This window comes from Narcine bancroftii, chromosome 2 (assembly GCF_036971445.1).
Source record: "Narcine bancroftii isolate sNarBan1 chromosome 2, sNarBan1.hap1, whole genome shotgun sequence".
In the NCBI taxonomy this organism is placed as follows: Eukaryota; Metazoa; Chordata; class Chondrichthyes; order Torpediniformes; family Narcinidae; genus Narcine; species Narcine bancroftii.
In genome coordinates, this window is record NC_091470.1 from 98,070,405 (window position 1) to 98,082,897 (window position 12,493).

Here is a 12,493-nt window from a genome sequence, read left to right on the forward strand (position 1 = left end):
TATTTAAAATCCTGCCACTGCAGGGTCTGAATCCAAGATGATGGCACCTATACTTGGCTGTAGCCACAAGGGGTTGCAAGCTCTCAGGGAGCAGGTCACCAGTAACTCTGTTAAGAAGGAGAAGCAGAGGAAGTGGCCCTAAAGATGGTGACCATGGCAGCGGACCAGCGAGGGGGTTCTGCGGCTGAAGGATTCACATAGGCGACGAGCTGTTTGTGATGTGGGCGAGGAACCCACATAGGCCGTGGGCTCCTGACAACTTGAGGACAAAGGACTCACACCAGGCTGTGGGTGGCTGGTGTCTGACTCATGAGAACCACGTATTGGAATCGGTGTTCGAGAGGGTGCTGAAGGCAAGAAGGGCTCCTGAAGGGCCCAGGGCACTGAAAGCTTCCTTGTTATGTCGGAGATTTGAATTTGAGCTCGGGTTGCCAATGGTTTGAACTGAACTGGAGTCCTGTGAACTCCTGGACACCCAGTGACTCTAAAGAGACTCTCCTTTGCTTCTCTTTCTCTGACTGTAAGGAGTGGCAGGCAATGCAAGTGGCAAATCTTTATCTGCCTTATGGCAGATTGAAGGCAATTTTGTGTAATATTGCACTTCTGTTTTATTACATGACAATAAATATTTTTGTTCTGATCTTTTGCTCTGAAAAGATAAGTCCCACCCTATCCAATATCTCCTTGTAACCCAAGTCCTCCAGTCCCAGGAACATTCGTATCCACTGTCATTGCCCCTTTTCCATCATGTGAAAGCTCTAACAAATTCGTTGGTCTATTTACCTTTAGCAAATACAAGATGACTTTATTTAATCATTCCACACTCTTTCAAATGACTGATAATTTTGTTCCCGATTATTACTTCCATAAGTTGACCCGGTACTGAGAGTGAACTGACTGGTTTTTAGTTGCTGTGTTTATTCCTGCAACTTCCTTACTGTGAAAAAAATGTTTCTGATTGAGATATTCACCCGTCCTTCACCTTCACAGATCAGTATTTTATTGTTTGTTCTCAGGACGTTGGTGATGGTGACAAAGTTATTTCTCTCAGTTCAAAGTTCAGATTCCAAATTTATTACCATAGTCCATACATGACATCACATACAGCCCTGAGATTCTTTTTCCTGTGGCCCAGGCAGAATTTCTACTTATCGGCAACCAGAAACTAAATTCAAGAAGAAAGATACATATATAAAGGAGACAAAAGTAAACAAAGAAAATAATGTAAAAAAAACAATAATAAGCAAAGTCAGAGACCTTTAAGTGAGTCTCTGACTGAGTGTTTAGGAATTTGATGGTGGAGGGGTAGCAGTTGTTCCTGAAGCTGGTGTTACAAGTACTGTGGCACCTATACCTCTTTCCTGGTGTAGATCCCTTAGTATTAGTTCTTTCTGAACTAAGCAACCATTCTTAGTTGCTTTATGAGTGACAGCCTGACTGATCCAAATGCCATTGGTGCTCCACATGAGCTTCTACTCCCTCAGGAGCTTGCGGCATTTTGGGATGACATTTGAAACCCTGGCAAATTTCTACAGATGTGTGGTGGAAGGTGTGCTGACCAGCTGCATCACGGTCTGGTATGGGGACACCAATGCCCCTGAATGTAAAGCCCTGCAAAAGATACTAGACACAGCCAAGGACATCACAGGCAAAGCCTTCCCCACCATCAAGAACATAGGTGCCACAAGACTCGCATCATCAGGTTCAGGAACAGCTGCTGCCCCTCCACCATCAGACTCCTCAATGACAAACTCAGTCAGGGACTCATTTAAGGCCTCTGACTTTGGCATTTCATTGATTTTTTTTCTCTTTGTGTGCACAATCAGTTTGTTTACATTCCTTTACATGGTTTATATGTATTTTCTTGTGTACAGTTCTAGTGCACTACCAATAGGTGGCAATTCTGCCTCGTCTGCAGGAAAAAGAATCTCAGGGTTGTATGTGATGTTATGAATGTACTGTGACAATAAATTTGAACTTTGAATAGTCTCTTCCCCTTTCTCTCTTTATGCTATAATTATTTTCTTTTAATGTGGATCTGACCAGCTTGGCTCAACTACGCTAAATGAAAATGAATTCTCCATTCTAAGCTCTCTCTGGCTTTACACAGATTTACCTGTCAAGTTCACTTGTGACCATCTGTGAATTAAATTGTCCATGGCTAGACAATCAAATTCTTTACTAATCTTAAAAACTTTTAAAATATGTTTAAATATATATTTATTTATTTATATATATGTTTATAGGTTATTGATGAAAGCTAGAAAAAAAATAATTGAACTACACTAAAGAATGGGATGCAATATTTTAGTCACATGACTCCTAATTGAATATGTCCCTTCTAGACTTTTATTAGATACTGTGTTCTCAATTCTTTGCAAATAATGATAACAGTGGCTTCAAGATGGTTGTGAAACAGCTTAGTGGGATAATTGAAAAGAAATCAAATTCCATAAATCAACATTTTACTTTGAGAACAACAGGGCACCAGAAACAGGGAGAATGCCCTCCACTGAGAATGAGAAGCAGAGCAGATGACCCTACAAGGAGGTGACCACAGCAGCACATCAGCAAGGGGCTCAGAAGCTGAAGAACTCCACATAGGCTGCAGGAGACTTTAACCATATAACCATATAACCACTTACAACACAGAACAGGCCAGTTCGACCCTACAAGTCCATGCCATAACAAATCCCCAACCTCCTAGTCCCACTGACCAGCACTCGGTCCATACCCCTCCAGTCCTCTCCTATCCATGTAACTATTTAGTCTTTCCTTAAATCTAACCAATGATCCCGCCTCGACCACGTCTGTCGGAATCTCATTCCACATCCCCACCACCCTTTGTGTAAAGAAATTTCCCCTCATGTTCCCCTTATAATTTTCCCCCTTCAATCTTAAACCATGCCCTCTAGTTTGAATCTCCCCCACTCTTAATTGAAAAAGCCTATCCACATTTACTCTGTCTGTCCCTTTTAAAATCTTAAACACCTCTATCAAGTCCCCTCTCAATCTTCTACGCTCCAGAGAAAAAAGCCCCAGTCTGCACAACCTTTCCCTGTAACTCAAACCTTGAAATCCTGTCAACATTCTCGTGAACCTTCTCTGCACTCTCTCTATTTTGTTTATATCTTTCCTATAATTTGGTGACCAAAACTGTACACAGTACTCCAAATTTGGTCTCACCCATGCCTTGTACAATTTCATCATAACCTCCCTACTCTTGAATTCAATACTCCGATTTATGAAGGCCAACATTCCAAATGCCTTCTTCACCACACCATCTACCTGAGTATCAGCCTTGAGGGTACTATTTACCATCACTCCTAAATCCCTTTGTTGCTCTGCACATCTCAATAGTCTACCATTTAATGCATAAGACCTATTTAGATTTGCCTTTCCAAAATGTAACACCTCACACTTATCTGTATTAAATTCCATCAGCCAATTCTCAGCCCACACCTCCAGCCTTCCTAAATCACCTTTTAATCTACGGTAATCTTCCTCACTGTCCACAACACCACCAATCTTTGTATCATCTGCAAACTTGCTTATCCAATTCTCCACCCCTACTTCCAGATCGTTAATATATATAACAAACAATAGTGGACCGAGGACCGATCCCTGAGGAACTCCACTAGTCACTGGCCTCCAATCGGACAAACAATTTTCTACCACTACTCTCTGACACCTCCCATCCAACCATTGCTGAATCCATTTCACTACCTCCTCATTTATACCTAATGCCTCCTACCTTTGTTATCGTTTTTTCCTAACCTCCTGTGGGGAACTTTGTCAAAAGCTTGACTAAAGTCTAAATAGACAACATCCACAGCTTTCCCTTCATCAACCTTTTTTGTAACCCCCTCGAAAAACTCAATCAGATTTGTCAAGCGTGATCTACCCCTGACAAAACCATGCTGATTACTCCCTAGCAATCCCTGTACCTCCAAATATTTGTAAATACCATCCCTCAGAATACTTTCCATCAACTTGCCCACCACAGACGTCAGACTCACGGGCCTATAATTCCCAGGTTTACATTTAGACCCTTTCTTAAACAGCGGAACCACATGCGCCACCCTCCAATCCTTTGGCACTACCCCCGTGGCCAGTGACATCCTAAATAACTCTGTTAATGGCCCCAGTATCTGTCCACTAGCCTCCCTGAGTGTACTTGGGAATATTTTGTCCGGTCCCGGAGATTTATCCACCTTTATCTTTCTCAACACAGCCATCACTACCTCCTTGGTTATCCTTATATGCTTCATTACCTCCCCACTATTTTTCTTTACCTCAACTGGTTCAATAGTTTTTTCCCTAGTGAATACCGAGGCAAAGAAATCATTCAAAATTTCCCCCATTTCCTCTGACTTCTCACTCAGCCTACCCTCACTATCTACAAGGGGTCCAATTTTATCCCTCACTAATCTTTTACTTTTAATGTACTTATAGAAACCCTTTGGATTTATTTTCACTCTGTCTGCCAAAGCCTCTTCGTGCCTTTTTTTGGCCTTTCTAATTTCTTTCTTAAGATTCTTCTATACTCCTTGTCATCCTCCTTCAAATTGTCAGCTCTCTGTTCTTTATACCTCCCTTTTTCTCCTAACCAAATTTCCAATATTCCTCGAAAACCAAGCCTCCCTATGACTTCCAGCCTTTCCTTTGATCCTCACTGGGACATATCTACTCTGTACCCTCAAAATTTCTTTTTTGAATATCCTCCATTTCTCATTTACACCCTCACCTGAAAATATCCTGTCCCACTCAATACTCCCCAAATCCCTTCTTATTCCTTCGAAATGTGCTCTTCTCCAATCCAGAACCTCACCTTTAGGCCCCTCCTTGCTCCTAAAACTACTTTAAAACTAACAGAATTATGATCACTAGACCTAATTGGATCTCCAACATTAATGTCTGATACCTGACCTAGCTCGTTCCCTAACAGGAGATCCAGTATTGCACCGTCCCGAGTCGGTTCTTCTACTAATTGATTTAGAAAACAATCTTGAACACATTTAACGAACTCTAGACCATCCAGCCCTCTAACTGTATGGGTATCCCAATCAATGTGAGGGAAGTTAAAATCTCCCATGATCACTACCTTATGATTCTCACACATATACGTTATCTCTCTACACATTTGTTCCTCTAGTTTTCTTGACCCATTTGGTGGTCTGTAATACACCCCTATTAGCACCCTCATGTCTCCTTCACCCCTCAATTCCACCCAAACAGCCTCACTGGACGATCCCTCCAGACCATCTTGCCACCTCACGGCAGTAATGTCCTCCTTAACAAGCAGAGCAACTCCTCCCCCTTTTTTACCCCCTGATCTATCACATCTAAAACAAATGTATCCTGGAACGTTAAGTTGTCAGTCCTGCCCCTCTTGTAGCCAGGTCTCACTAATTGCCACAATATCGTGACCCCAAGTATCTGTCCATGCTCTAAGCTCGTCTACCTTGTTCACTATGCTTCTTGCATTAAAATATATGCATTTCAGAGAATGACCCTCACATACATTCTCTTTTCTACCTTCTACCCTAATCTCCATCCTACCTTTGTTAACGTTTTTATTCTTATCTAGGTGGCCATGCTCCCTTGACTCTGCTCTCACACTCTGTTCCCCACCCCTCTGCCAAACTAGTTTGAACCTTCCCCCACAACTCTAGCAAATCTGCTTGCCAGCATATTGGTCCCCCTCCAATTCAAGTGGAGTCCGTCCCTTTTGTACAGGTCCGACCTTCCCCAGAAGAGATCCCAATGATCCAGAAATCTTATCCCTTGCCCAGTCGGGGGATCAGCAAGGGCTGCAGGCTGCTGGAGAACAAGGTATCAGAGCTGGGATTTGAGAAGGCATTGAAGGCAAGAAGGGCTCCCAATTGTGTCGGAGGTTTGGATCTGGAGCGGGAGTTTCCAATTAAGGGCTTCCACACAGAGCCCCAGAGGAGAATCCACGGACACTCAGTCTCTCTGAATGGACTCTCTTTTGCTTCTCTTTCTCTCTGACTTTAAGGGGTGCCGGATGACTCTCATGGGTAACTGTCTGCCTTACATCTGGCAGAAGGAACTTTGTGTAATACTGTTTTCTTACATGACAATAAAGGAATCTTGAATCTTGATAATCCTTCCCATCAATCTTGCTGAGCAATTCAACAGCTTCTTATTCAATGACAGGTCTGATCTTCCTCAAACTCCATTTTCCTGCCACAAACCCATACCCCTTAATTCCTTCAGTATCTAGAAATCCATCAGATTCAATCAATGACAGCCTTCGCAGGTCTCCAAGGTAGGGAACTCCAAAGGTTTAAATTTAGCACATTTTTTATTATCTCACTCCTAAATGGCCCGCTTTAGTCTCCTCAGGAAGTGCAGTCCCCGTTGCGCCTTCCCAACAAGTGAGGAGACGCTGTGTGTCCACGATAGGTCACGAGTTAACTCGTGAACTCCAAGGAATCTGGTGCTCTCTACTCTCTCCACTAAAGAATGTCCCGTTCTTCTCAACATTAGACAACCGTCACCATCTGGGTGGGATTTCAATGCACAGCGACCCTAGCATTGGACAAGAAACCCCCTGCTGGTTAATACAGACAGGTATTGGTTCATGTTTTACAATGCAGAAAAGTGAACTGTTTGTGGATCTGTTATAGTGCCACGTATAAAAACTTTGCAGCCTGATGCCTTCCATGCGACTTATGTTAAAAGGTGGTATTTCTTTGTAGTTTCAAAGTCTGATACTATTTATTGCAACATAATCAAACAAACTCGCTTTAGACTGCCATAAGGCAGACAAAGATCACTTTGCACATACGCCTGAATAATATATCCCTTGTTTTCTTTGGCATTCACCATTCATTTTGCTGCAACTTTCTGCTACAAATGCCATAGAACATATGATCATAATGTTGCTCACCTCAGCCACCAGAGAGCTCTGTAGCCCTTGGAATTATAATGACGCTGTTCTGGTGCAAGGCAGTAGATGGCACCAATCATTTCCGCTAAAATTTATTGCTTTTTGCATCAAAACTAATGCTGATGCAGACTTTTTCCTGTTTTCCCACTTGACTTTGGACTTCTACATCATCAATGTAGCAGAAGTTTTCAAACTTATACAAATAAGTGAACTGGGACCGAGCTAACGTAATATCGACAGGAAAAAAAGTGAATCAGAATTTATCGTCGTGAAATTCATTGTTTTGCGGCAGCGTCACAGTCACAAATATTGCTATAAAGTACATTTAAAAAATAAATTAGTGCAAAAGAAGAGAAAGTGAGGTAGTGCAGTGTCTGTAGTTCATTGTCCATTCAGAAATCTGATGGCAGAGGGGAAGAAGCTGTTTTTGTACTGTTGGGTGTTTGCCTTCAGGCTCCTGTACTTTTTTCCCGATGATAACAGAGTGAAGAGGGCATGGCCTGGGGAATGAGGGTCCTTGAGGATAGAGTCTGCTTTCTTGAGACACTGCGTCTTGTTGATTTCCTTCATGGAGTGAAGACTGGTGCCTGTGATGGCACTGACCGAGTTCACAACTCTTTGTAACCTCTTCCGGACCTGTAAATTGGCACCTCTGTAACGGACAGTGTCAGATTTCTGCAAGAAGCATAGCAAATCTCCTCAAACTCCTCATGAAGTACAGCTGCTGGCAAGCCTTCTAATTCTATGATTGCATCGACATGGAGACCCCGGGCAGATCTTCAGAGATGTGGACACCCAGGGATTTGAAATTCTTAACCCTTTCCACTGCTGACCCCTCAATGAGGACTGGTTCGTGTTCTCCTGATTTCCCCTTCCTGAAGTCCACAATCAGTTATATCTCACTTCCTGTTGCCGAATATGATTCTGCCAATGGCCTTGGTTTCATTGGGAAATTTTCAGAAGGCATTCGAATTGCACCTGGCCATACAGTCATGGGTTTGGAGTGAGTGGAGCAGTTAGCTAAGCCCGCATCCTGAGATGCACCTGTATTAATTGTCAGTGAGGAGGTTACTGATTTGCACTGACTGAACCAGCAAATATTTCAAGACAAGATGTTTCCCATAGAGGCAAATTACATTCCCACAGAAAAGAAGGGCAGAAGAACTGAACCCAGGATGAGAGATTGTTGTCAGGAGAGGTAAAGAATATTTTTAAAAACATGCCTTATTTTTTTCAGGTCAATTTTCAGGTCAAAAAGGAAGCTAAATAGAGCAGCAAGTGAAGAGGAGGGGATAACATGAGAATAGAATATCAGTTATCCCGAAAGCTTATTTCCATGGTATTTGACTCTACAATATGTGGAAAGATGTGGGGTGTGCCCTGCAGGATTTCCCCTCTTTTCACTCATTTATGTAGCCGCAATTTTTGTGCGGCTGGAGCAGCTGAGTTTCTGGTTAATTGTGGCCCCTGGAGGTTGATAGAAGGAATCCACATAGATGAGAGGTCATTGCCGGAACCTCCATGAATAATACTGCGCACAATCTATTTCTAGCAGAAAATGAAACAAGGAGCAGATTCTATTAAGGCAGCAAATCAAGTGAAGCTCAAGTAATTTGCATTTGCCAGACTGCCCAGAAATAAATAATGTGCATTATCAGTAGGTCTTTTGAACAGCAGGCTCTGAAAATGGTGCATCTGCAATGCAGACATCTATATTTAGCAACATGCAAGACAGGAGCCGCAAGGCTACAGCAGACAAGACTTCACAGAGACACACGGGCACCTTGTAATACACTCAAACATTATACTATGTGTGTATACACCTGTTCAATCCAACTCCCTTTAATAGGCAAATCCTTGTCCTCACATACTTACCCTCGAAATGCATACATTCCCATTCTCACACCCACTAAAACGTTCTAAATTTCTACAAACTTATTCTCAGACACACAGAAATTCCAAAGTCTGCAGCCTTGATTTCATTGTCCTTTGTCTAACAATGCACAGAAATCAGGATTTTCCTTTTCCCTGGGAAGTTCTATCATCATTGATAGCAAATAACAACGTAAAAGTAAATTAAAACATGAGGTGGTGTTGCATGAGGTGGTGTTGCATGAGCTTTCATTGACCCGAACAGACTTGACAGATCAAGTGGCCTCTTTTAATAGAATGCTATTTTTTATTCTTTCTGGCATAAACTGACAGACCCCTCATTTCTAATGCATTGAGCTCTAATGGTTTTAGTGCGTCACAGTTTCAGTTAACAATCAACTATAAATCTCATAGAGCAGTATTTCTCAAACACTGGTTTTCTCTTTTATAGGCAGTCAGCGGTGATGCGGCGGAGACAAATATTACTGATAAAGTAAGCGAAATATATGAAATGTGGTAAAATTGATGACAAGAACATCTGCAGGGAATGCTGCTGTCAGAGATCATCATGGACCCACACCACCCAGCACACACTCTGTCCTCGCCTCTACCGTCAGGAAAGAGGTATAGATGCCACAAGCCTCGCACCACCAAGTTCAGGAACAGCCGCTCCCCCTCCACCATCAGACCCCCCAACAACAAACTCAATCAGGGACTCGTTTAAGGACAATTACTTTTGCATTTTATTGATTTTTTAAAAAATTCTCTCTGTATTGCACAGTCAGTTTGTTTACATTTCTTATCTGCTTATTTATTTTTTTACATGTGTACATTGTGGACAGTTTTTTTGGCACTACCAATAAACATTAATTCTGCCTCGCCTGCATGAAAAAGTATCTCAGGGTTGTATCTGATGTTATGCATGTACTCTAACAATAAATCTGAAATCTAAAAAAAAGAAAATTCTCAAAAACAAATTCCCACCAGAATGTTGTGATCTAGGAAGGGGTTCGCGTTCCTAGCTTCCCTGCCCACTGGTGGTCTATGGGTTTGTTCCAGTGATCTGCCATAGGTAAAGGAATCCTTAAGGTGGTCTATTAATGAGAAAAGGTGCTATAGAGCATTAAGGGTGAATCTTTTTAAACAAAATTGGTGAGAATTTGGAACTTGCCACCTCAAGTGAAAGCCAACTAAGGGCACACAGGAGGAAGAAATAGGATCTTGGACAGGGGAGGTTGGCAACATTGATTAGAGACCGTTTGGTTCAAATTGTGCACTTTGGTGTGAATTTTATGCATTATTATATCATTCAGTCTGCAGATAATCTCTGTAAAATGTTCCAGTGTATCTGTTAGTCCTTAAAGCATAAGATGATAAGACATAGGAGCAGAAATAGGCCATTCAGACCTTTGAGTCTACCCCGCCATTTAATCATGAGCTGATCCATTTTCCCACTCAGCCCCACTGCCTGGCCTTCTCCCCATTGATGCCTTGGCTAATCAAGAACCTGTCAATCTCTTCCCAATGACCTGGCCTCCACAACTGCCTGAGGCAACAAATTCCACAGATTTAGCACCCTCTGGCTGAAGAAATTCTTACGCATCTCTGTTCTAAGCAGACGCCCTTCAATCATGAAGTTGTGCCCTCTTGTCCTAGACTCTGCCACCTTTCTGCATCTGCTCAACATTCAAAGTGTCTTCGTGTCTTCAAGGTGTCTAGGATATGGGCACAGCAAACTCATCAGAATAATTTGCCTGTGAAAACTGCTTGTGGAAAGAAATGAGAAAGATTATTTAAAGATTAATGGTCAAATCCAGATGTTGGGAATAAGCTAAAATGAGCATTTTTTTTCAAAGAAAATGGTTCAGCACAACTGGATTTTTATTGCTGAATCTGTAGATTGTGTTAGGGGAGAATCCAAGCATCTCATTTCAAATTCATTGGAAACATCATAAATGCACCACAATAATTAATTAAACTATTAATTCCCTCTGGCCCTGAAACAAAATATTACTATATGCTTCGTCCAGGAATGTCAGAAAAAAAAAGGCAGAGTGTACTTTATTTGATAGTGAACCATGTGTTCTCAAATGCAGTGCTCTGGTGGAGAAAACACCTCACAAATAATGATAAGAACATAAGAAATAGGAGCAGGAGATGGTCATCCGGCCCATCAAGCCTGTTTTGCCACTCAATAAGATCATAGTTGATCTGATGATTGGATCATCTCCACCAACCTGCCTTTTCCCCATATCCCTTAATTCCCCTACTATGCAAAAAATCCATCCATCCTTGGCTTAAATATATTTAAGTAAAAACACAAAGCTGGTTGCATTGCTGTCTGGTGTGGAGGGGCCAACTCTCAGGTCAAGAATAAACTCCAGAGCGGTGGTTCTCAACCTTTTTCTTTCCACTCACATACCATTGTAAGTAATCCCTATGCCATCAGTGCTCTGTGATTAGTAAGCGATTTCTTAAGGTGGGATGTGGATAGAAAGAAAAAGGTTGAAAACCACTGTTTTAATCGAACCTAATTGACTCGTTATGTGCACAGTTTCATAACGCCAAAAGAAATGGGCCAATGACAATTTCTATCGAGCAAATTATTTCAATAATAATTGGGTCTAGATCAGTGATTCTCAGCTTTCCCTTCCCAATCCCTTAGTAGTCACAGAGGACCAATCATATATAATAATATAATCATTTACGGAGCGGAAACAGTCCATGTTGGCCTTTCGAGTCCGCACCGGTTCACTGATTTTGTGCGCCCTCTTCAGGCATTGGTCCCGGTAGATCTTCATTCAATAACGATAGGCGAATTCAATGCGGGTGGAATCAGATAATAGCAAAACTATGTACTTAAAGTGATATGTGAGTGCAAAGAAGAAGGTTGAGAACCACAGGTCCAGAGGGTTGTTAACTCGGCCTGCAACATCACAGGCACCAGACTTCATTCTATCAAGGACATCTACATGAGACAGTGTCCTAAAAAAACAGCCTCTATCCTCAATGACCCCATCACCTGAGGTGCTCCACGCAATCAGGTTGCTGCTATGTACTGCCACCAATGTCACCCTTCACAAACAAATTTTTCTCCTTCCCCAGGAACACCATATCGGGGACCACCCTGCCATCCTAGTTGACATCCCCGGGGCCAGTTCAGCCAAGAAAGCACATGAGGAGCCATAAAACAAACCCTCCATGCAAACCCGGATGGCTGCAAGGAAACTGTCTCCATCCAGGACCTCATGTGTGTGGGGGCAGCGGGGGCATCTGAGAAGCATATCCACCAAACTGCACCCTCCCCTCACATGGACACACACTTTTTACCATGGCACCCTAGTCCTGCTCCTGCCCCAGTCACTCTGGTTAAACCCCCAGCAGGTCAACACAGCGCTGGGAGGTCCAGGAAGAATCAACAGCCCCAGCTACAGCAGAGCAACTGACTCTCTGCCAGTCACAACGGAAGACCAGGCTATCAGACAGGCTTAACCTCTAAGACTGTTGTAAGACTTTGTGCCCAACGTCACCCTGCCGGACAAAAAAGAAACAAGGGGTGAATGTGGTGAACTGCTGTACACTCTGTAATATAGCTCTGCCCCGTCCTGTCGCTGGACCCGTGGCTCCTCCCTCTTGACCCTGTATAAAGGCACCCATCCCCAGAAAGTCTGGGTCACAGCACAGGATGACCTTCAAGTTTATTGT